The sequence below is a fragment of the Bactrocera oleae genome, chromosome X (genome assembly GCF_042242935.1).
Source record: "Bactrocera oleae isolate idBacOlea1 chromosome X, idBacOlea1, whole genome shotgun sequence".
Lineage (NCBI taxonomy): Eukaryota > Metazoa > Arthropoda > Insecta > Diptera > Tephritidae > Bactrocera > Bactrocera oleae.
Window position 1 is genome coordinate 15,033,157 of NC_091541.1, and position 26,375 is coordinate 15,059,531.

Sequence of the window (26,375 nt, forward strand, 5' to 3'; positions counted from 1 at the left end):
TTCCGTGTTACTCATCGGTATTTACAGCTGATGCTTTTGAGGTTTCAAAAGCACTAGAATATGCGATACATAACAAAGGCAAGTTTGTTATTTGCTCGGACAGCTTTTCTTGCTTATCTGCTGTTTGTAACATCCGCAACACTGCTACACTTATTGCAAATATCCGGGACCTGTGCATTAAGTACAGCCATAAAGTCGCACTACTCTGGGTGCCAGGACATGTTGGTATTATGCGAAATGAACATTCTGACCACGCAGCTCGGTTTTTTGAATCAGCACCTACCTTCCTAAATCAGCCACATGACAGAAACGACCTCTGCAATATACTGGATCGCTACATTCACGAAATTAGACACACGGAATGGAAACATTTCGACCATCGGTACTCAAGCTTCAACTTAAGGACCTAAGGATTAGCCACACACAACTCACACATCAGCACCTCCTTACTGGCAAAGCAAAACCATCATGCCCTTTCTGCACAAGTACGTTATCTCTTCACCACATCTTCAAAAAATGCTCGGCTTTAGCGAGTATTAGGCAAAAGCACAACTTTTTTCCAAATTATCAAGAAATGTAAAAAATTCCTTCGTTTGTAAATATTATGAGTATTTATAACTTTATTACCGATTGCAACCTACAAAATAAAATATAACTGAATATTTAGTTTGTAATCTTAGATTTTTTTCTCAGAGTCGATGGCTTTAACAGCTTGTACTCTTATACTTTTTTTAAATAAGTTTAATACTATTTTGAATATTGCTCCTAATAAAAAAATAAATAATTTATATAATATAATCAAAAAAGCAAAACTTATCATTGTCTTACAAGTGATAATAATTAATTTAAACAATAAAGCAAAATTTATCATTGTACTTATATCAAACAAATAGTTACTGTGCCGATGTTTTCTCTAATTTAAGTATAGACTTATTTAATCACAAATTTTATTTACGTTTTATATTTCAGCATTTAGCGATGGATATATGCACAATATTTTATTACAACTCTTTCGCACATTTCGCACTTTTTATTGATACCCCACCCCATCATACATCATTTAGAATTTTCTCAGGTTTTTTGTTAGATCTCCCCTGTTGGCAATGTATGCACATAAAATATATTTATATAAGTATTATTGTAAAATGAATTTTTTGAATTTGATTTTTTTTTTTTTATTTTTTTTTATTATATATAATTTTGTTATTTAGTTTTAAAGTATTTGGTTGAAAATAGGCCTCCTGGGGAAGCAAACACCCAAAAAAATTGGTAACGCTCCTAGTTGCATACCTCATGGTGGTGTGGAAAATGCAATATAGATATAAGGAAATGTATAAAAATCTAAAGAAATCAAACATATATTGTTTGGCACAGAAAAAATCCTGTTTTTATTTAAACAAAGAATTTATATTATCAGGTTAGATTTTGAAATTGTTTCAATGAATGCAAATAGAGGTGTTTCAAATGAAGAAATTGCCCATAATTCTAACTTTGTTGGTGGTAAGCACTATAATACTGGCCACATATTAGCTTTGGAAACATTTAGATTCACACTAAAACATTTACTTTGATAAAAGCAATTTGATCGTAGGAGTATGGTAATTTACATATAAGCAATTTTGTATCATTTACAACGTAATGTTTGTTTCTTTTCATCGGAACATATATTTTGCAATTTCACTTTCCAAATCGTTGTCATACATAAATCCGTTTCTAAATTTAAATCACTATGTACGCAATCTAAAGCATCAGGGCGTCTATTAATAAAAGTATATGTAATGTAAATGCCATCCCAAAGACACCGAAACTTTTTATAAAATCCTTCCAAAACGATATGCCGATCATGCACATTATGAGCGGGTTAAAATAGGTTTATTATTTTTTATAGGTTTCCTCTGGAAAAAAATAATTTTAGTTATTATGGATTATTACTTTATATGCACTAATACACACCTGCTTATTGACAAAAATTCTTGTGTCATCAGGAGCATTATTTAATATATTTAAAAATATTCGTTATATTCGCAAATTTATAAACCTTGTCCTCAGTTTCGTTGAATAAGCATTTTTTGCTTCCCGTTATTTGACATGGTTGCTTAATTGCACCTTACATTTTTCTGTGGTGAATATATGTATATTAATTTACCACAGTCAAAAAAGGCATAAATATATATCTTAATTAATGTAACTGATTTTATTTTGAAAACATAATAAAGTTTTACTATAACCAATATTTATTCGACAACTTTTTCATAAATTAATAGAAAATAGCAAGATGCAACCATTTTCCGGTTGAAATTCGGCCATCTTGGCTGTCAATAAAAACTCAACCCCTAGGCGGACTTGACGTTTCTCCATGGAAACCTCTCAGCTGTGGCTTTGTTTACATCGATCAGCTGATTCTTTCTCTACCCCCCTTTACAATGCAAATAACCATATTATTGCTGGCATATTTGTGCATAGGGATGGAAACATTTTATTAAAAGTCGATTCTGGATTTGGATATCAATTTTATACTATACGATCCCGAGAGTCGATTAGTCGAACACAAGAATCGTTTGCTTCGATTTCAGTCGATTCTAATTTAACAGATCAATAATTTCTATTTTTAATAAATGTATTTATAAAATAGCAATGCTATAAACGGGTAACTCAAATTTATTAAATACATTATTTAATACACAGAAAAAATTTAAAACACTATCTTTCTGTTCTACTGTGATTATAATTAGCAACAGGTGAATCAATTTTGTGTGTTTTACTCAAAAGTTTAATCAAACTAATCGAATTGTTATTATAAATCAGCTGCTTTATTACATTAGACATCAGATGCATTATTTACTTTTTTAAAATAAATCAACACGTCGCTACGCGTTATTTTAATAAATATATTGAAAAACAATAATATTTAAATAAATAAATATATATTTGTATGACTTTCTATAGCACGGTTAGTTATGATATTATAATGGTATGTAGAACATGAAACTATTAACACAGCTGAAAAATCGAAGGTCAAAAATCGATTCTCAATCGATTTCGGGAGGTAAAGAGTAGTATCGGAATCAAGTTTTCCATCCCTAATCCTCTTCTGTGGAAAGGTATAGTGTATACCTATATCACACCAACCAAAAAGAGACGATATTTAATTACGACAGTCGATTGTGAAATGGGTTTCGCTGCTTGCATTGTTGTAGTCTCGAGCCATCCCAAAGGGCTGGGTCATGAGCCGTATATTTCCCCATTCATCCCCTTATGGTGGACTGCTTTATATGCAACCTTAGAAGATGCCTAGAAGCTGAACGCACGTAAACGACAACGTCCAAAGCAGTGACAGCAAACAGTGAAATTGCGAAACGACATATGATCGTGGCGCTCATCGATCACTGTAACACGCAGGGACAGATGTCGCAGGAGCAGTGGATGCACTCAGAGCCAAACGCACATATGTCATCATTTGATGGAGCAGGATTGTTTAGCGGAGTCAAAATCCTAAAATGCAAGGATGCCATCTTGCTGTCATGGATAGGGAAAGCTGTCAGAACGCTTTCGAACCTACAGAAAAGCGCAAAACTTGAGGTGGTGGATGGCAGCAACAATCCATCGCGTGGTAGACTCGGGATATGCGTTGTTTCTTCTACAACGTCAGACTCCGGACGTGCCGACAAGCGATTGAAGGCTATTGAGCGTGGAGAAAATTTTAAATGAAGATAAAGGCCAAAACTTCATCCTACACACCAATAAGGAGACAGACGTCATTCTCTATGCGAAGTTCGGAAAGATGGCATGGGGCATTGGAAGCGCGTTTCTTCGCCTTCGGAGAAGGGTGAAGTGGAAAAAAAGAAAGCGTTGGTGGTGGACGCTAATGCTAACGCCCATCATACGATTTGGGCAGCTTTGACATTTATTAGAGGGTTGGGTCCCTACTTACTTTTATCTTGAAAAGAAGGCTAACGGCAGCCAATCGAGGTGAAGAACTTCCCTATATAGGACTCACTTCCAGAAGACTAGACTTAAAGCTCTATTCTAGTAGAGATGCAATGGTAAAGAACTGGAGGCAGCTAAGCACACCGTCATTTTCTGACCATAGGTATAACTATTTCTCCATTAGATCTGACAAAGAGATCAGAGACGAGGTTAGGATAAATTCCAGAAACACAAACTGGGATCTCTACATTAAGATACTATTAGGCAAGAAACTTAAACTTGCGTGTATAACTCGCATGAACAGCTTGAAAGGAGCGTGAACGTTCCCCTTGGTGGAATAACGAGCACGAGTCTTGCAGACACAAGGAACTTTAGTATCGGGTAACATGATCGATGGGCTAAAGTCACACAGCTATTCAAAATATGTATACTTTGAGCGTGGATAATAAGGTAAGAACGGCGATATTGATGAGCGAAAATCTATTATCTTATATTGACCGCAGTCTTTCCACAGATGACTAGACGGTTGTGGCAGCAAATGGTATCAAGGATGAGCGTATACTCCTTGCATTCTGCTATATGGCACACGATGGCTCTAATGGCGAATTTTCAAAGGCTCTGATCATAGGTACATATACTTCTCCATGAAATTTGAAGCAAAGATCAGACATGTGATTAGGGGGAAACTCAGAAGTACAAACTCGGACCTCTATAGGCAAGAGACTTAGACCTTAAGCGTATAACTCATATGAAGTGCTTGAGAGAGGCGTGACTATATATACAAATGCTCTTAATAAAACTTTACATTCCGCTTGTTCTACACTGCGACTCGAGCAGACGCATAGTATGGGTATTTGGTGTGCATTTCCAAAAGCCCCGCCTCGCCAGGTCTAATAGAAAAGATTTATGGGGAAAAAACGAACAACTGTGAAGACCTATTCAGTGTGCACTTTCCTGGCTGTAAGGACGCGCCATATACTGCACTCGTGGAGACACGCCAGGGTAGTCTTCTTATCGAAGGCTAGCAGAAACAACCCAACGTATCCGAAAGTGTCTCGGCCTATAAGCTTAACTTCATTTCGACAGAAAGCATTACAGAACGTATTGGTGTATAAGTGCATATCAGAACCGCTGCGCCCTATGGAAGTTAGAAAACACTCCATAACCTAGAGCTCCTGATTATAAGAAATACGGTCTTCAAATGTGGACATTTCTGGAGCATCCAGAAAGGTTTCGATGGAATCTAGTCTGAACAGCTTGGAGTCAATAGGTGTTGATCTTGCTGTACAACGTTGCGTCAGAAGCCTTGTGATCTCTAGAGCGATAAAGCAGAATAGAACAATGCTATAATGACCAAGGAAACCTGTAGAGGCACTTCGCAGGGTGACGTGATATTGAGTGGATAGGTAGATTTCCTCCATGGTAGCTCCCTTCGGTAAATGGAACACAACTCTTTCTTTAAAACCGCATCAAATACCTTGGGCTAGTCTTAGACAGCAAACTACTGTGGAATCATAATGTGGATGAAAGAGTAAGAAAGGCCAGCAATGCCTTATATGCGTATAGGCAGGTGCTTGGCACATTCTGGGGGCTTTCTCGCTGCGCTGTACATAACGGCTTGAACTAGTACTAAACCTAAAATTCTTTAGATCTCTTCGCTGAAAACTGAGCGTCAAAATCGGCGGGGGGACTATTGACTGCAGGAGCATTTACCTTTGGGCATATATTGGTGGGTAATGGCGGTTTGACAAGCACCGTCTACATGATCCCACTTTCAATTGGGAAAGACGGTTCAGAGTAAACATGAAAAAAAATGGTTGGAGTAAAAGCATGTTAGCTGGGCGCAATACATTAAACAAGGCATCGAAAGCAATGAGATAGTGGACGAGATTGTGAAGAATGGTGTATGCCTGTCATCCGAAAACGTTACCGCCATTGGAAAACTCATGCATTGTCTATACGACGATCTGGACAAAATCAATAGAACGATCTACCTGGGATTACAAAAGTCATGTGTAAAACGATAGATCAGAAATATACAATGTTCCTACTGGCACTCGATCGAACGGAGTGTAGGAATATGATTGGAATACTCACTGGTCACTGTCTGGTGGCTGCACAAGCCTGCAGAATGAGGCTGACAGATTGAGAAGACTGATGAAATGTAAAGATCAAGGCACTAGAGAATGGAGGATTTCTTGTGCACTTGTTCCGCATTGACATGGCTACATTTTAAGCATTGGGTGCCCAACGGTATGAGACTCTGGGGGAGGTATCGTTGGTGAGTCCACAGACTCTATTGAAATTCGAGTAAGCGTGTAGCAAAGGTTTGTGATCCGTAAATATCGTAATATATCGTGCTCCAAAATATAGCAAATTTTCGTAAAGCTGCGTAGATAGCGTGAAGACCACGGTCGTATGGACTGTGCTTCCTCAGAGCTAATGGTTCCTAATCTTGTCCACGTCTTTAAACAGGGACAACACCAAAATATTTGGAGGTATCAGTAAATATTTCCCAAGGGAGCGTTGTGTTGCGGTAGGCTAATATCGTTGCTTCCCGGACCACTTATTTTCATCTGATGAATGTTTCTTCCCCTTAGGGTGTCCAAGGGACCGGGTGTGAACCTATTATTTAAATTTATTGCATGTATTCGTACCGAAAAGCGTGAATCATGCCGAGGAACTCAGTTTTCAGATCATTGTTGGACGAGGAAAGTTACCAATCGCGTCTTCTTTACCTAGAAGAGGTAAGATTCCTGTTGCTGGGATGCGGTGTCCCAAAAAAGTCACTTCGGACTGACCAAAACGGAACGTAGTGACACTTAAATACGACAACCATATACCATAATTAATGAGCCGTTCGAGAAGCGAACGAAGATAACTGCTGTTTTTGCAGCAATTAGAAGTCCGAACGTTATAAACGGAAATTCGAATGGACCGAACGGTGTTAAAATGACTGTTATGTCAACATCTTTTTGGTGACAGGTATTTGATTAAAAAAGCGGGATATCGATCTGCTAATGTACGAGCGTGGAGTGTAGATAATCTCCACAAGGTCGCCACTCACCGGAATTCTTCGGAACCAGGAGCTTTTCGAACGTTGAGCGATTCATAATTGTAACACTTTGTCGAACTCTATCTTGGTATTTTTGAATTTGTCGGGTGTCTTCGAGCCTTCAGGAAAAAAGAGATCCCGGTGTAGTAGATAAGTGGTGCTGAGCCGTATGTTTTGTTGGCTGATAGATTCCTGCGGGCTTTGTCATGTTAGGGAGCTTCTTTAGCGTATCTGCCCATATATGGTCGAGCAGTAATTTAATTTCCGAATTGAGACCAGTTGTCGAGTTAATTGATTCACTTTATTGTCGAAATTTTAATGACATCAGCACGTGTTGTTGTTCGGTGCTGGGGAGATGTGCGTGAGCTCATTAGTTGAAGATTCGGGACAAGAAATGCGTGACTTGACTGTTGATGTTGTTGATGGTTCTTGGACCGAATTATTTTGTGCTGCTGGTAATGCGATATCGTATAAAAACCGATATACAAAGAGCACTTTAGCAGCTGACTTGTTGACATGGTGTTACCATGTTGTATACGAATTGAAATGTATTGTGGCTAAGCCTACATTTTTAGTTTCTTAGACCATATTCATTATTTAGCCACACGCGGTATTTTCACTTTCTTTAAGAATGTGTTTAAGTAAATTTATTTCTTAAATGGGAGCACGGATAGTTGATGCATTGTTATAGGGACATTTTTTTGTGTTTTTGCAGGGCCACTCAAACTGTTGTCTCTTTTGCTACAGTCCTATTCAGTTTCAGTGCCACTGAAAAAAAGTTACGTACTTACAATCCTACAATCATACATACATGCATACAAACAATTTGTAAAACTGACTGTTAATTGTAAACAAAAACTGAAATATGTGTAGACTTAATTTAGTAGTTAATAATGAATATAAAGTCCGGTTCGTTTGTCTGTGCAAGTGATGACTTGAGTAAAAACTGATATCTTGTGATAAAACTTTGTACATGTGTCTTGACTCTATGAGGAGAATGATGTAGCATATGGGCATAATCGGATTATTGCCACGCCCAGCTATATACATACTTGCTTACGACAAATTCTTTCGGTACCTTCTTAGACACTGTGAACACATCGGTGAAATCGGATTACAATCCCGCTTACTCCCCATATAACGTTTAAGTTGAAAACAACTAAATGCGTTATAAATATGTCAGAAGCATTCATTTTCACATAAAATATGGTGCTTAAGAGCTACATAAGAATTGGTTTAAAAATTGGACAATGGTGAAATCCTATATCTCAAGAATGACTCAACCAAAGTCTGTAAATAATACCATTCTGTCATTTTACAGGGTGAAACACAACTACACCTACTTGTAAACATTTTATTTTAAATTCCATCGGATTTTTTCCCTTTGCAGTATACATAGCACCAATAAAGACATCGGAATAAAACTTTGCACGAATAGTGCCCTAAAGGTTTACCATCTCATGTCTAATAAGGTCCGATCATAACTTATGAAGTACCCTTGTCCTTATAGTCTAAGAGCCAGTGGATGGCAGACTGTATGTATTTTACCAAAATTGATATTTGGCTATACCAACCTTACATGAAACCGGGATCTATTAAGCCCAGCAAAGGTAGATATGACGTTGAAAGTATTTTACACACCTGCCGTCTGGTCATATTAAAGAGTACAATGAATGCATCGTCCGAAATTAATGACAAACCATTTTGTTGGTTATTACCTCGTGCCAAACGTTTTGAAAATTAAAAAAAAAATGAAAAATATTTTGATAGCTTATTCTTAAAACGGCACACATTTTCTCCGGTTGCAACAGTCTGGCAGACGACAATGTATTACGGTGTACGCACCATATATAATATGTTACTACTGCTATTAATACTTGTAGGTTTAATAAACATAACTCAACTTAAGCTAAAACAACTAAACTTGCTCAGAACAAATATGTATAAATAATATAATTTTTGAGTTCAAGAAAATTGAACGTGACACTGCCCATATTTAGGTGAAAGCCCATAACTCGCAACCTACGACCTACCTGTCAATACAATATACATATCATCAGTAATTGAATCTTTCTGATTATGCCACAAAATTTGTGCTCGGATCAGGAAACATCTCATCAGTGCTAAATAGAAGACAAATTTGTGTTCCTGTGCAATTTAATGCAGCTGCAGTAATCATCTTCTGGCAATCCCAGTGAAAGACCAGCATCTTTATACTTTGGATACTGTTGTCCATTTCTTTACGTATATCTCGAACTAACAATGGTCCGGTGACATTAACCAAAACAGTCACAGATAAAAGCACTCAGTCTGCCTTGGACAGACGGTACCATATATACACGACCCAATTATTATAGTACGATTTCGTTTGTGAAAAATACGTGTTGGCCTGAATATCAGTTATATGGGGGCTGAGAAAAGTTTTCGCCCGATTTTATCCATTTAATGCGCAGAAGTACACTGTTAATAAAAGAATACGCTTTCTCAATTTCATTAAAATAACTCCCACATTGCCGACATATGTATATTGTATTGTATAAAGTCAACTGGAAATTCGAAAATCTTTATAACATATTAGGTATATGGGAGCCAAGGGAAGAATTGAACCTATTCAACCCATTTTGGACATAAGAATATATAATTGTCGAAGCAACATTTTTCCCGAATTTAAATAACACGCTTTTAGTAGTTTATTTATCGCTCTTTTATTTTAGTGCTTAGTGATGGCATTTTATAAGTTTTATATTAATGTCCTTTTGGGAGCAGGGGTTCAATTACGCCCATTTAACGCTTGCACGGACGGACAGACAGACAGTAACTTGGAATTCAACTCGTCATCCTGATCATTTATAAATATATAACTCTATATCTATCTCGATTAGTTTGAGGTGATACAAACACAACAAGGTTATAAAATTCAGTAACATAATGTAATAAATTTTGTAATGAGATAAAATGTTTTAGATGCTGTTTTCAGTGTTTGCCGTATGCAAAGAAAAAGGCAATATTTTAGTTGCTGAATTCAATGTTATCATATTAAAATCATTGACAAGAATAGTTGTAAGATAAATCAAAAACAGAGGTTTACTTAAGTCATTAACACATGAGCTGAAAAGAGCCTAACAAAGAAAACACGGTTTTGTTTTTGTTAAAAATTGGCTCTATTCATCAATATAATCTCTACCAAGAGCAACATAATCATTTCAGCGCCGCTCTAACATTCCAATATTACTTCTGTAGAACGATTTGTCTTTTGCCTCAAAATAGGCCACAGTTTCATTGATAACTTCTTTATTCGTGCAAAATTTCGTATCGGCGAACAACTAATAGTCGCTGGAAGCCAAACCTGGAGAATAAGGTGGGTTACTGCCGCATTCAAAGGGCAATTCATGCATTTTTGTCATTGTTTTGATCTGCTGGTGACACGGTGCGTTGTCTTAATGAAACAAAGTTTTTTCTTTGCTATATGCGGTCGCTTTTTTACAATTTCGGACTTCAAACGTTTCACTAACGCTATATAATAGTCACTTTGATGGTTTTTCCCTTCTCAAGGTAGTCGACGAATACTACGCCTTTCATATCCCAAATTACCGACGCAATAAATTTTCCAGCTGATAGTTTTGCTTTCGGGTGCTTTGGGCGTATTTCACCAGTTGCTGTCCATCCAGATGACGATCGTTTTGATTCCGGAGTGAATTGATGAATCCAGGTTTCATCTATTGTTACATATCGACGCGAAAATTTCGGTTTGTTATTCAGAACGATTTTTTGGATTTTTTTTATGTTTTCTGGTGTTATAGCCCCATTTGGATGTTCACTATGCTTTGCATCATTGGTGGCTCAACGAACACGTATGAAGTCAGCAAACCACGTTTTATTGTGTGTTTTTGAAAGTGCGAAATCACCATAACACTCTTCAAGCCATTGCTTCGCCTGAACGGTCTTTTTTGCCATCAAGAAGTAGTATGAAATTTAAGCACGAAATTGTTTATCATCCAAAGTTTTTAAAACAACATAAGTAGCGGCACTCTTAGGAAAATAACTCGCAAACTAGTTAGAAAGTTAGTACTAACTGAAAATGAGGTGAATTCAATAAAACTAGCGCCATCTATGTATGAGACCAGGTCATTTTCAGCCCATGTGTTAAGTTTTTAACTCACGTTGATTTGAAGGATATACAGTTCCTCAATTTATTGATAGATTGTACTCAACTTTTTAAATATTTTCTTGTTGATGATAAATAATATGTTGTACCGCGCTAAGAGTACTGTTTATAGTACTTGCTTGCTTCGCTGAGTTCATTGCGGGTAGCTGTGCGCGAAAACTCGTTCGATCAATTGTTTGAGAATAGCAGCGAATGTTGGGTATGTACATGTTTTGTGTAGAAACAATAGAAATTTATCACAATAATTGTTTTTTAATATTAAAAGGGTTATTATTCTTATTTTTCCCTACAAGTTTCATTTTTCTAATAATCCATGAATAAATTAACACGCCGCAAACACTCGATTAATTGTTTGAGGAACTGTAAGGAGATGCAACGAAGTACAAACCATTTGCAGAAAATTTTCTCATAGCAGTACACCAATGGACGTTTGAAATTATATTGGTTCAAACGAATTAATAGATATCGTTCTAAATTTACTTACTGCAATACAAATGAATAGTCCAAAATCTACCTGCTCTCTACAATGTGTCAAGTAAGACCGGCAGACTTGACAACATTATCAATTGAAAATTAAGTGGCCAAACTCTTAAGAAGGTTTTCTTGTCTAGAGATTTTAAAATATCAGATTATTTTTTACATATACAGCTCAGATGCATAAAAATAGCTTTCTAAACCAAATTTTTAAAATTCCAATTATTTTCAAAGTTAACCGTTTTGGTGTCGTTCAACTCTAAGCTCGTTTTGCCCGAAACTGTCTTTTTCAAAACGATATCCACGATTTCTCAGGTTCTACTGGACCGATTTATTATAATAATTTTCTAATATTTATGTTAATTATTTGGTATATGACGGTGTTTTGTTTTAATTAAATGACCTGAATAATTTAAAAAAATTATAAATTTTGTTGTTAAGACAAAGTAGGCTTAGAAGGGGCGCAGAATTTGGTATTTGTCTATACTTAATAACAATAATAATTTAAACTTCCGGTTGGCTTTATACCACATATTTTGGTCAATATGTAAGATATAGCAAAGAATAATAGATATATGTAGTTTACTGACGAAAATGTGCGAAATTACTCTACGAATTACCCTAGCACCCATATACTATTTGGTTGAGTCAATGAGTTATAATATAAGGTAATAATATGTTAATATGAATGTAATCTATTCACGGTCTCTTTGAGTAATGGATGTTAAAGTTTATAGAATTTTACCACTGAAAGTCCCTTGCCAGAGAAAATCGGGCATCACCAATAAAGTAGATGCTTTTTGATATATTCATATGCAACGATGGCGGAGTGGGTTTGTAAAGCTTGTTATTAGTTAATTATAAGTTATAATGTACTCAAGATACCAAGAATATAACATATTTTCCTATATATTTTAATTATGTTGTTGCTTGTATTTTTTATGAAACGGAAAAAATTATCTATAATTAAACTATTTGGTTTTAACTTTAACATTTTTTTTCGCTATACGCTCTCAAAAAAAACCAGCTTATTGCGAAAGAAAACTTTTCAGTAAAAGTATTCTGTAACGTCAAATTATACAGCGCAGCATTTTGCATATTGTTTGACGTTGCATACCGACGATGTATACAGATCGGTTGACAAGTTTTCGCGCTCGAAATGAGAAAATACTGTTTTTGGTACGAAATATATTTTTTTATTTAATATAATCTGCCTTATCTTCAATACACATATTCCAATGATACTCCACTAATTTTGTGCCATCCCTATAATGATTTTCCGGAAGCTCTACAAATACCCGTCGCTGTAAGGCCAAATCTGCTGAATTCGGTGGATGCTCAAGCAATTCGTACTTTAATTCGTTGAATTTTGTCATTGTTAAAACACCTTTGTGAGCAGCATCGTCTTGATTAAATTGATTTGTTTGTGCTGCAAACCAGGTCTTTTCTCACGAATTTTTTCATCCAGCTGATCTCAAAAGCTGCAATAATATTCAGAGTTGATTCTTTTACCGCAGATATCTTATTATGAACTTACTCAATGATTTCTGGTGTGGTTGCGGTTTTTAGTCATCCTTTACGTGGATCGTCTTCAAGCACGTTTAAATTCACCAGCTCAAAATTCAACGGTGCGTTTTAAAGGTGAGGACTCCTTATAAACTTCTAACAATTGTTCAGAAATTTTCTTTGCTTTTAAACCTTTCAAAACAAAGAATCTAATCACTGCACGATATTTTATTTCATCCATATTAAAAAAATACTCTGACACGTCAACTTCAAATGGCTTGTAAACAAATAATTAATTATCAGAATGACTAGTAACTTTGTATGGGTTCTCACGACATATGTACCAACTTGAGAAAAAAAATGTTGAGCTAGTAGTGTTATTTCTTGGTGAGCTACTACTACTACTACTCTCAACCAACCTGTACTTAATTACTATAGCCATACTGTATCGATACTTTGCAGTAGTATGTTTTCGAATTCAGCCATATTTATGAGAATTTAATGCAGTTAAATTATAAATTTATAAAATAATAATCAACTTGTACATCAGATAAAAAATTAATAAACTGTTTGCTTAAACCTGAAAATATATCTCTTTTTTGGACAGAGAGACAGACATTGTAAAAACCATTGTTCTTTCAACCCGATCGTTTTGCTTTGCATAACGTGGTACTTATTTCAATTTTGTTACAGTGATAAGAGCACTCATACATTGTGCTACATATTCATCATATTAAAATTATTATTGACATAAGTGAATAAAAAAAATTTCTAAATTTTTTATTAAAAAAAATATATATTAGGATTATATTAGCTAAAACTTTTAACAATATTTTGGTTATTTTTATGTAAATATTTAATTAAGTATTCGTATTTCGTAGGGAGCAGAATTTATGCTAGACACTGTGCTGTACAATCTTGTTTCTTAAGGCAATATAAGCGACAACAACCCGTTATAAATAATCAATGGAGTTACCTCACTGTGTTGGAAAGCTGACTGTAACAACTAACATCACGTTCGCACTCAATGACTTGCTGCAATATGAGTATGCATTAAAACCAAATGATACTATTTGAAGGGGATGCAGAAACATACAACAACCACATATATGTTTAGTTGAAATGAATTACTCTCATGAGACAATCAGTAAACGGCATCTTGTACGCTCTTTGCATAAATAAATAAATTCATATTATTTAGTCAATCCGCATTTGATTTGTTTTCTTTCTTTCAAAAACATTCTTTTCGCTTTTTTGATTCCTCCCACTTATCCTATTATTTTGAAATTTGATTTTTTGTAAGAATAGCTTAGGTTGAGTAGTTCTACTTCAAAATAATCGTTTCATGTTATTGTTATTTTTATTATCACTAAACCCAGTCAGCGATTTTAAAGCATATAAGTGTTATTTGTCTTACAAAACAATAAAGAACGTGAGAAGAAAGGCAATAGTTCGGTTTTACATTAGCCAAACAGCCTCTTAAACATGTTAACATATTACATAAGTATATAGACGTACAGTTATACATACATATGTGGGTATGTGTATCCCATTTAAAAACGAATTAACAATTTTGTAAAAAATTAAAGGAGTCAGTAAAAATGGAGCTTATTATTAGCTTGTTGTTTTTCAACTTAGCTAAACGATTATAAATATACGTATCAACAACAAACTCGCAATCATAAAATAACCAAGACGATAGCTTTTTTATGTAAGTACATTAAAAAGTCCGAATCAAATTCACGATACTGCCTTTCAAATCGTCCTTTCGTCTATGTAACTGGTAAATCTTGAAAAATTAAAATACATATTAAATATATCTTGTGAAAACTAGCATACCGTTAAAAGTCGTATACGGTAAGATCGTTGCCTACAAATCGAACTTATCCAAAGCGTCTAAGATGAAATTTTCAAATATCTGGCAAATACATATGTCACTGCGAGAAAGGTAAGGATTTTTTGATAATTAAGAATAGTGTTTATTTTACGTTTCATGCCCTTTTACAGTTCAAACGTGAAAATAAGGGTAAAAAAATGTCAACTAGGATTGTAGATTGATGCAAAAATTCTATAATTTCAGGTACGCTATAAGAACAACTAGGTGGGCGAGTCTTATTATAAATAAACTCCAAACAATTAAGCATTGAAACCACATCATGCAAAAATGCAACAAGTGAATAAGAATTAATGTTAAAACATATAATCATACGTATAACATTCTTAAATATTTTGGATTGAAAGTTTGATTGAAATGTTCAACATACTTTTCGCATGAGGAGTACACGTTTAAAGTATGTTGAACACTGTCATTAAAGCTGTATTGAAAAATAACTCTGAAATAATAAAATCTTTGTGAAATAGAGTGATACAGGCAAAAAGTTCAAAGTTTTTGTACAACATTTTCCTACGCAATAGTCTGCGTTTTAGATATAATATATTGATGCTGCTGGCTTAAATAATACTTATACCAGAATATGGAAGGGGTAAGTTCGGGTGTAACCGAACATTCTATACACTTGCAACTTGCAAAAACTAGAGTCGTACAGAGGCATACTATTATCGAGAGTTTCATTTATTTATTTTATTATATGAATTTTGTTGAGAATAATAATATTACTGGCAACGCTGCATGTCCCCTATTATTAAATAATAACGTCTGGCAACCCCTGACTAGAACTTCGCTTTTGTGTAATAGATAAGTAAGTCGTAATCCGTAGTCGAACGAAGTTATAATACATATACTATATACAATATATAAAGAAAAGATTCTTACATTGTCCTAATAAATTGACCTCAAACAGGTTATGGGCCCAGGAACGTGTAAAAAAGAGTGCGTGTGAAATTGAATATTTCATCGGTAGAATATTTTGGAATTTCTGGACACGCATGTACATATATGTATGTATATGTATGTATTGACAGACTCGGTGTGTGAAAAACACGTGTTTTTAGCAAATCTTGTGAAAGTGAATTGTTCGTTCGCGATTATTCTGAACTTTCTGGACAAGTGATGCTTAAAATGAATTCGGGAATGTTCGCCATAGAAAAGCTAGACGATGACAATTATAGTGCATGTGCTATTCAAATGAAAATCGTTTTGATACATACTGAATTATGGCCAGTTGTATGTGGTCACTTAACAAAAAGCGAAAATGGGAGCGAAGAACAAAATGCACAGTTCGACGCCAAAGACGAGAAAGCGCTTGCGAGCATCATGCTGTGCATAAAGCCGTCACAAATAAATAATGTGAAGCACTGTAAAAGAGCGTTGGAAGCGTGGAACAAATTAAAGGAAATACATACGCCAAAAGGCCCCGCGCGTCGTATTAATTTGTTTAAACAATTGTTATATTTGAAAATGAGTGCAAATGATAGCATTGGAACGCATGTGAATAGTTTTTCCGATATAGTTGAAAAACTGCAAGAAATAGAGTTAACGGTTCCTGATGAAATGCTTGCGATCATTTTGTTGTCAAGTTTAAATGACGTTTACACGAGTTTACAAAGGATGGCCAAAAATGGCATGGGGGTCGGCTTGGATGCAAACATGAGTTTTGATATAAAAAAACATGTGTGTGAAACGTGTGCAAAATGTAAGATTTGCGAAAAGCAATTCGGTAAAAGATCAGAGAATAGGTCTGCGGACATTCTTGACCAGGTGCACACTGACATTTGTGGGCCAATGAATAAGCCCTCCATTGGCGGTGCACGGTATTTTGCGACATTTATAGACGATAAAACGCGCTATGTGTCTGTGTGTTTCTTAAAGACAAGAGGCGAAATATTTGATAAATTTAAACAGTTTAAGGTATTTGCCGAGACACAGACTGGAATGAAGATTAAATCAGTGACGCCGTACGAGGCGTGGTCGGGCAAGAAGCCATCGGTATCTCACCTGAGAGTGTTTGGCGCGAGGGCGATTGTACTGGATAAAACTCACCGGAAGAAGTTCAAACCAAAAGGTGTTGAATACATGTTGGTCGGATACTCCGAGACTGCGAAGGCGTATCGTTTGCACAACCTTGAAAAGCAAACGATTATTGATGCTAGAGATGTCATATTCCCAGAAGATGACTTGGTAAAACATGGCAGCAAGGGAGCCGCAAACGTTGCTGATGTGAAACTAGCTGAACTTCAAGACCAGTCAGCGTGTGACGCTGTTGATCTGCAGTTTGATGACTTTGTGGCAGATAAGGTGAATCCTGCTAGAGAAGCTGTGGCCACTGAAGAAAGTCATGACGATGAAACTGAGGGAGTAGCAGAAGAAACCGACGACAACAATCAAGGAGGCCGTAAGAGAGGCCCAGGGCGACCTAAAAATCTATATACTGGTCGACCTGGACGGCCACGTAAACAATACAACGTGGTGAATGTCATAGCTGCCGATGACATTCAGGTGCCAAATACAGTCAGCGAGGCGTTGGGCACGGCGCAGGCTAAGGAATGGAGAGATTCGATGCAGAAGGAGATTAATTCGCTGCGTGCCAACAATACGTGGTCATTGGAAGAGCTACCTGAAGGTGAAAAGCTGGCTGGTCCTTCTTCGCTGCAGGTGCTGCATTTGCTTGGGAGTCCAAGAAGCAATCGGTCGTGGCACTGAGTACTACGGAGGCGGAATATGTGGCGCTTTCGTCAGCAACTAAAGAAGCGTCGTATATTACGAAACTTGTTAATGAAATGGGTTTCGGCGATGTCCCGGGAGTGAAGATATACAGCGACAACCAGAGCGAACTGAGCCTTGCAAAGAACTCCAAATTTCATGCGCGTAGTAAGCACATATACATTAGGCATCATCATATAAGAGATTTGTACAAGAATAAGAAAATTGAAATCGAGTATGTACCAACGGAAAGTATGATTTCAGATGTACTAACTAAAAACTTGCGTAAGGTTAAACATATTAAATTTGTTAGTATGATGGGATTGCATTGAATATGTTTACTTTTAATTTGAGTTTGTAAAGTTAGACATGCAGCTTTGAGAAGGAGTGTTGAGAAAAATAATATTACTGGCAACGCTGCATGTCCCCTATTATTAAATAATAACGTCTGGCAACCCCTGACTAGAACTTCGCTTTTGTGTAATAGATAAGTAAGTCGTAATCTGTAGTCAAACGAAGTTATAATACATATACTATATATATAAAGAAAAGATATTTACATTGACCTAATAAATTGACCTCAAACAAATTTCAATTATACAAGTATTAATATCCTATACATTGACCGATATTTTCGGTAAAAAGTCAACTATAGCCACTGGGGTCCACATATTCAGTACCTAGGGGCTTGAACTGTTTTGGTTCGATTTAGACAATTTTTGGTCAGAAGGTGACATTCTTTAAACGCATTATTCACGCAAAGTTTTACCCCGATAGAATTATTGTTGCTTGGTTTGCATAGTGGAAAATGAAAGAATCAGAAAGAATTTAAAACTGTGTTATATGAGAAATAGGAGTGGTTGGAATCCAATTTTGCCCATTTCGCGCTATAATATAGAAATATGAGAAAAATGTTTTGTACCAAATTTGGTAGATATCGGTTAAGCACATCCTAATATATGGGTTTTTACCTAAAAGTGGGCGGTGCCATGCCCCCTGTATAAGTGTGAACGTGTTTCCTACCAAATCACTCATACCATCTCAGAGATAAAATTTAATGTCTCTGAAGTGTTTAGTGCTTGATTTATCGCGCTTTTAGTAGTTTTCAACAGTACCGTTATATGGGGAGTGTTCGGGGTTGTCACCCGATTTCACCCATTTTCACACATTCAATAGAGGTGCTAAAAACGTTTGCTCTCTGTGAAATGTTATTATAGCTTTAGCGGTTTAGGAGATATGCACATTAAGCCTATTAGGGGGCTGGACCACGTCCACTTTAAAAAAAAATTTTAAACTGCATATGCCCCTCCCTAATGTGATCCTGTTTACAAATAACAGTCTTGTATCTTACTGTGGAGCTTAGTTATGGTAATTTTTTTTTTTTGGTTAATGGCGTTTTGCGGGCGTGACAGTGTACCAAGAAACATGTGTACCAATTTTTATAAAGATATCTCAATTTTTACTCAAGTTACAGCTTGCACAGACGGACAGACAGCCGCCCGGAATTCAACTCATCTCATCATAGTGATCATCCATATGTACATAACCCTATATCTAACTCGATTAGTTTTAGATGATACAAATAACCGTTAGGTAAGCAAAACCAGAAAACTGAGAAGATCGAGAAGGTGCAAATTGAATTTTGTATGATGCTTGGTTGGACGGTTAACAGAGCTGAAAAATTGAGATCAAAGAGTTCACCATTTTCTGTAGTATTTGCTGTTATTTAACAGAAACGAGAATTTATAACAACGTTCTCTGACAAAATACGTATCTACCAACCTAAAGAGAAAAATTAAACACTTTGAACAAAAAATACAAATGCCACTGCACATATGCATGATTATTTTTTGCCATATAAACGATTGTTATGATGAAAAATTGATAATATATGAATTTTTGCACAAATGCTACATTGATAACATGTGAAAGATTATGCAAAAAATGATATTTTACTATTTTCATAATTTTCTAATTTCAATTGTTGCAGAATTAATAATTTATGTATATACATATGTACATCAATATGTTATATTATATCATATAATAATATAATCTTATCAATAAATACATGCGCGCGCACTGCTCTATATGTAAGTATGTATGTACAAATATGCGTATGACATTGCAAAATAAGTAATGCATACGCACATCTACATAAGTATATACATATACATATATGCATAGAAAAATTAAAACATTGTTATACAAAAACAACAATTCTCTCAAATAGCATGAGCAGCATAAGAAATCAATATGGCAGCCAAATTGATAAATCCTAAATTTGTAGTAAATCACACAACAAGATTTTCATTCTGTTAGAGCGGCAAAGGGATAGGTGAAAATCGGCGAGCGCTCGTTTATTTTTCGGCACATCTCGGATTTTCTACCAACAACACAATGTTGTGACGCCTTGTCGTCGCGTCAGTCCTTCGACAGATTGACTCTTTGACATAAAAGCAAAAAACGTGAGCTTCGATCATTGGTTGACCGTGTCAACGGAGATTTCATATGAAGTAATGAGTGTTCTTATCTAGATACATATGTTGTTTGTAGACAAATTTACAAATATTTTTCTTTCATATTTCTTTACATGTATAAGTTAACAATAGTTAACTAAGTCAGTCTTTGAACTGCCAAAATTGCAACCTATGCAGTTTGGATTTCTGAATGACCGACAGCCGCAATTCAACACCTTGCAGTAGCCACCGAACGTGTGACCGGCGGATGTAACGCAATGCCTTACACAAGCTTAGGCGTCAGCAGAAACTTAGAAAAGCAGCGTCAACGGCAGTAGCGGCGATAGTAATAGTAGGTAATAAATAAGAGAAATGTAATTTTAATAAAACAGTTTAAGAACGGAACTCAACTTGTGTTTATTTAAAATAACATAATTCCGTGGTAGTCGACAACACCGTCGCTATCAATCACAACGCACATAAATATTCAAACTACTTATAGTAAAAGTAGTGATAATAAATGAAATAACTATTATTTAAATAGTTCGTGGTAGTCGACAACACCGTCGCTACCGAATAAAGGAACAGTCTAAATATAATAAAAATATAACTTACACATGATATGAAAATGCCGACGGCAAAACACAATTCTGTGCTTTTATGACTCCATAATTGTGTCAAGTACATGATCTATTTTAAGAAATATATCAAAATACTTTATTAGTAATAATTTAAAAGTATTTTGATATATTTCTCATAATAAAGTAAAAATAAATTAACATAAAATAGTTTAAAAATTAATAAATAAAATAATAATTCAATAAAAGGAAATATATTTCAAATAGCATAACAATATTCCCATTTTGGCATACATATTTTATTCTCTTCAATATTAGCCGGTTGGTTATGTAAAGAGAGCGTATGTGTACAGATTCACCGCTGTTATAAAAGCGAGAAATGTTATTTGTTTCTCCTGCGTATAGGGTGAGCTCCTTGATAAAATTTTACAAATGTTCGCTGTCGAACCTGCACCTACTCGTTCTTCTAAGTTCTCTGGTTAGACAGCCATCAACAACGCGTGACCACAACTCGATAACTTGAGTGGAAATCACAAATGCAACTTTGCAGAGTTATTTATAAAGCAGATGGCAACATTCAACCTACACTATCTGTCATGCTGACGTACCTTCATCTTTCCTTTTCATCACGCATCGTCCAGCTGTAAGCACGTCATCACTATTTTTGTAGGTAATCACACTATATCATTTATTGGAAAGTAACTAATTGAACATTATTGTAGACATCCCACATATTGGTGACCCCGACGGAAGCAAAAATGGCCGAAGAGGACGCGCTAAATCAGTTGGCAAAAAATTTGCAGCCTCGCAGCGTGGAAGTTGCTAGAGTGTCCATTAAAATTCTTCCATTCTGGCACGCAAAGCCAGAACTTTGGATCGCACAAGTGGAGTCACAATTTATTGCTGCATGGATAACGAGCAATAAGACCAAGTATCACACTGTCGTGGCCGCAATAGAAAGCAACGTGCTAGCACAAATATGTGACATTATTTTCAATCCACCGAACAGCGACATGTACCTAAACACTAAAAAATCGCATAATTACGAAATTCACAGACTCCGAGCAAAAACGTGTAAAAAGCTACTACAAGAACAAGAGCTTAGTGACATGCGTCCATCACAACTCTTGCGCGAGATGCGTAGTTTAGCAGGCAGCGAAATAAGCGATAACATACTCAAGTCTATTTGGATGAATCGGTTACCTTCCAACATGCGACTAATAATTTCCATCAGCAACGATCCCCTGGACAAAGTAGCTCTGCTCGCAGATAAAATAAGTGAGATTAGCGACACACCACATGTACACGCGGTTGAAGCCCAACACACAGCCACACACGCGCAATTCAGCATCGAGCAAAAACTATTATATAGTGAAGCTCTGGGCATTCTGGGTCGAGAATGAACAACAACTTTGTTATATGTGACACCGTGACTTTTACTGAACAGTTCATTCAATTGAAATTTGTTCATTTCTTTTGTATTGAATAGATTTTAGAACTTTTTCAATTGGTGTCCAGAAACTGAGGATGAGGCTTTTTTGATCGTCCTATCAAACCAACAGAAGGTTCCAAAAATTTTGTCCACAGAGTTGTTCGAAAAGAACAAGGAAATGAATTTGCATAAGTTGTCCAGCTGCCCCATTAACCCTTATGTTAGTAACCAACTTTACCGACGTCTTTTAGCAACCTGGTACTAAGTATTAAAAATTTTGTTTATTTTATTTAAAAAAAAATTTTATTCAAATATTAATAGTCAGTGACAATTTAAAGAAAAAAATAATAATAGCAACGTAGAATCGTGAATAACATCTGAAACCTATTTGGGACACCCCAGGTAGTCGGCCGGCTTTTATTGTTCGGAGGCGAGCAGATGCCGTTCGAGAGAGAAAGAAAAACTCAAGGTTATTTTTTGTTTTAGTATGTAACAGATTGTTGGTGGGATTAGACGGGTTTCATTTGGTGTTCTCTTGACAGTGAAAAATAAAGCTATGGAACAATTATCGAGAGCTGACTATCCTCGGTAAGTAAACGTTACATATATTTAACATTTTTAAATATTTTAATTACATTTAATTTTGTGTAATATAGTTATCATTATTTACGACGTATATCACATAATATTTAATTTATTGGGTTAAGTGCAGCCGAATGGAATGAGTACTTAAGGAAACTACTTGGAGAACACGACAGTGGTTCGAGTAGGGTTTCTGATAGCGATGACGAAGACTGGATTCCAGCAAATAGAGCTAGATATCAAAATCAACAAGGTAATTCAGTGCGTGACGAACCAGAAGATTCTGAAGATACAGAAGAAATCGCTGAAGAGAATTCAGCAGTAGAAGAAGAAGTTGAGAGTAGCGAGAGTGAGGATGATGACAATGAAGTAGAAACAGCTGAGCCTGAAAGTAGTAAAATATTTGTTTTTAGCAATGATTGAAATAATAATTATTTTTCTTAAATAACTAATTAATGTTGTTATTATTATTTTAGGAAGAGCTCAAGAACCATCTGGAAGTTTTATTGCCAAAGATAAAATAGTGTGAAACAAAACTCCACCAACTCAGCATCACACCGCAGCTCATAATGTTGTACGCCAGCGGAGTGGGCCTCATCGCAGTACGGAAACGTTGTCAATTAGCGAGACTTTCAAACAAATTTTTACCTACGAAATGGTTGATATAATCGTCCGTCACACTAATAAAAAAGCTAAAACAATTTTCCAAGAGTACAATGCTAACCATCCAAACTCACAGCATCAATAGAAGTCCGTTACGATACCCGAAATTTATTCGTTCTTCGGTATCTTGATTTGCGCTGTAGCAAATAATTCGAATACAGATCATACATTTGACATGTGGCACTCCAATTCTTATCCGCTGTATGGCGCGACGATGGGATTGACGACATTCCATAATGTTCTGCGTTTTTTTCGATTAGACGGTGGTAATACTCGAAGTGAACGTAAAAAAGAAGAAAAGACAGCTCCAATTCGTGATGTGTGGTATAAAGATCTGGTGGATTTGTGATCCAGAAAACGCATATACTTTGCAAGCGATTATCTACACTGGTAAAACAGATAATACTCGAGAAAAAAATCAGGGTGAAAGAGTAGTGAAAGAATTGGCGGCTCCGTACCGAGGTAGTGGTAGAAACATCTGCATGGATAACTTATTTAGTACTGTACCAGTTGCTAACCATTTGTTGTCGTGGAATATTACTATTATTGGCACGCTTAAAAAGAATAAACCTTACATCCCTAGTATTATGGGAGCGAATGAGACACGGGAGCAGTATTCGACAGTTTTTGGATTTCACGAAAAGGTTACCATGTGTTCCTACGTTCCTAAAAAAAATAAAGCTATCATTCTGATATCGACAATGCATTCAAATATATCAGTTGGTGATGACGCTAAACGAAAACCAAAAATAATAAATTTGTATAATAAATATAAAGCTGGAATTGACACAATGGACCAAATGGTGCGGAGATACACTAGTCAACGACGATCTTCGAGATAGCCAATGGCAATGTTCTTCAACATGCTAGATATTTCTTCACTTGCGGCATATATAATTTATTATGAAAATAATAAAATGATTGTCAAAAAAACGACAGAACGTCGTCAATTTATGCGTAAACTAAGTGAAGAACTAGCATTGCCGATGATTGAACATCGCATGACGAATCTACAAGTAATGCGCCACTTCTCAACAAAGATTGCCATTGAAAGTGTATTAGGCCATATACTGACAGAAACAGTCCTGATAAATCCTGGTCCAGAGACTCCAAAAGATAAAACCGGAAGGAAAAAGTAATAGGATCTTGTCATGTCTGCAATGCTTTGCCAATAAGAAGACGGCGAAAGACACGTAAGACCTGTGCCAATTGTCACCAACCTGTGTGTGACGAGCACTCAGTTAATCGTGTAAAATGTGTTCAATGTCATTAAATATAAAAAATTGTAATATTTCTTTATTTTTTTTTATTAAAATTTAGTTGCATGCATTAATAGAAATTATATACAATTTTTTTCCTATGCTTTCCACTGTGGACCTGGGTACCCGGTTGCTAATAAGGCGATGGCTAGAGTTTAAGCTTATTAAAAAAAAATAAATCAATTAAATGAACTCACAAATAGCTTTCTTTTAAGTTAAAAAACGACGATTTGAGAGCTTAAAATTAAATATTGAATTTTTTTAAGCTATTAACACAAATACACAGCGGTGGGTACCCCGTTACTAACATAAGGGCTAACCAAGCCATCACAAGTGTTTATATTCACTGTAATTACATATTTGGCGGAAGTTTTTAATGTCAATTCATAGGGCAGTCCCTACATTTCAGAAGTTTAGAAAACTTTAACTCTTTCCAACATATTCTTATTTTCACTTATACCGATTACTTTAACTGAGTCTTTTACAGTTGAAAGGATAGCTTCAGTTGGGATTCGACTGAGCTTAAGGACAGTGGAGAAATTCGGCGAACGATTTCACACATTTTCGGCAATAAACTTCTATATATCAAATATTTTACGTTTATATAAAGCCAGTCGGAAGTTTGAACTTTTTGCATAAAGTACGGGTACGGTACACTTTAGTTCGAGTCAGCGAAAATTACATTAAGAAGTAAACAAAAAACATCTTGAAATGAGATATTCATATGTATGAATGTGATATTAACTTGACCAAAGTGGGTAAATTTTATATTATAAGCTTATGTCGAAAACATCAACCAGAGATACGGAATTCATTATATGAAGGTGTGAGGTTTAGACAAAGGTATTTACTAATTTCATTCTAATTCAGTGTCAAACCACATAATTTCCACTAAATTTCGTTAAAGTATCACATTTTGATCAACAGGAACGGTTTGAAGTCAGGTGGAAAGACGGAAATCATATATATATTGGGGATAGAGAAAGATATTAGTTTTTCATTGCTCAGCTATACTCTAGAACATATTTGAAGCTATTTTATACATAAAAAATGTGGAAAACGGTTGGCCTCAAGGGCCATCCCTGCAACTTCCCGCTAATTTCATACGCTAACGTTCAAATTTCGCTTTTTTTACTGCTTTTGAGCTCTTCGAAATTTCGTTTTCAATATCTCGCAAGTAAATCAACCGATTTTGACCCGGTTTGCGGCAAACGATGTGTTTTTTTCAAGGTTTAGAACTGATTAGTTTTTGGTGTCGATCGGTCAAGTCGTTTGGAAGAAATTCAAAATTCAAATTTATTTTTGAGATTTCTCAAAATCTACTGGTCCGATTGGGTCCAAACTCACACGAAATTCAAGTGCAATGAAACCCTTTGGAATGCCGTTTAGTTTATTCAAATCGGTTGAGCCGTTTAAAAGTTATAAGAGGGTAACATACATCCACACACACACACATACATCCACACATACATACAGACATACGGACATCATCGTAGAAATGTTCGGGGAAGCTTCCTCGACCCTCAAAACGTCGAGATCTGTTGAGAACTCGATTTTTGCAAAATGGGGTGAAACCAATATCTTCCCGATTTTTAGAAAATTTTCCATTTTCTTAGCGGGAAGTTAAAAAAATATTGATACTCACTGACCGACATATTCGGCTTAAAACTGGTTT

At 35.7% G+C, this 26,375-nt stretch overlaps 1 protein-coding gene, 2 long non-coding RNA genes and 1 pseudogene across 4 annotated transcripts in view; 2 read left to right on the top strand and 2 right to left on the bottom strand.

The window, feature by feature from the left end:
* fuss (SKI family transcriptional corepressor fussel) overlaps window positions 1–26,375 on the bottom strand; it is a 171,468-nt gene that overhangs the window by 44,948 nt on the left and 100,145 nt on the right. The window lies entirely within an intron of this gene.
* LOC138858217 (uncharacterized) lies at window positions 3,787–4,821 on the top strand (annotated as a pseudogene).
* LOC138858030 (uncharacterized) lies at window positions 12,808–14,224 on the bottom strand. The gene is made up of 3 exons (XR_011397314.1): window positions 14,104–14,224; window positions 13,159–13,319; window positions 12,808–13,102 (listed from the first exon to the last, which is right to left on the bottom strand). It is a non-coding gene; the product is annotated as an uncharacterized lncRNA (long non-coding RNA).
* Window positions 21,032–24,730, top strand: LOC106626325 (uncharacterized). Of its 2 annotated transcripts, none has more exons than XR_011397347.1 (4): window positions 21,032–21,430; window positions 21,487–22,784; window positions 22,853–23,172; window positions 23,255–24,730. It is a non-coding gene; the product is annotated as an uncharacterized lncRNA (long non-coding RNA). The 2 variants fall into 2 exon arrangements; XR_011397348.1 differs by having other exon boundaries at window positions 22,909–23,172.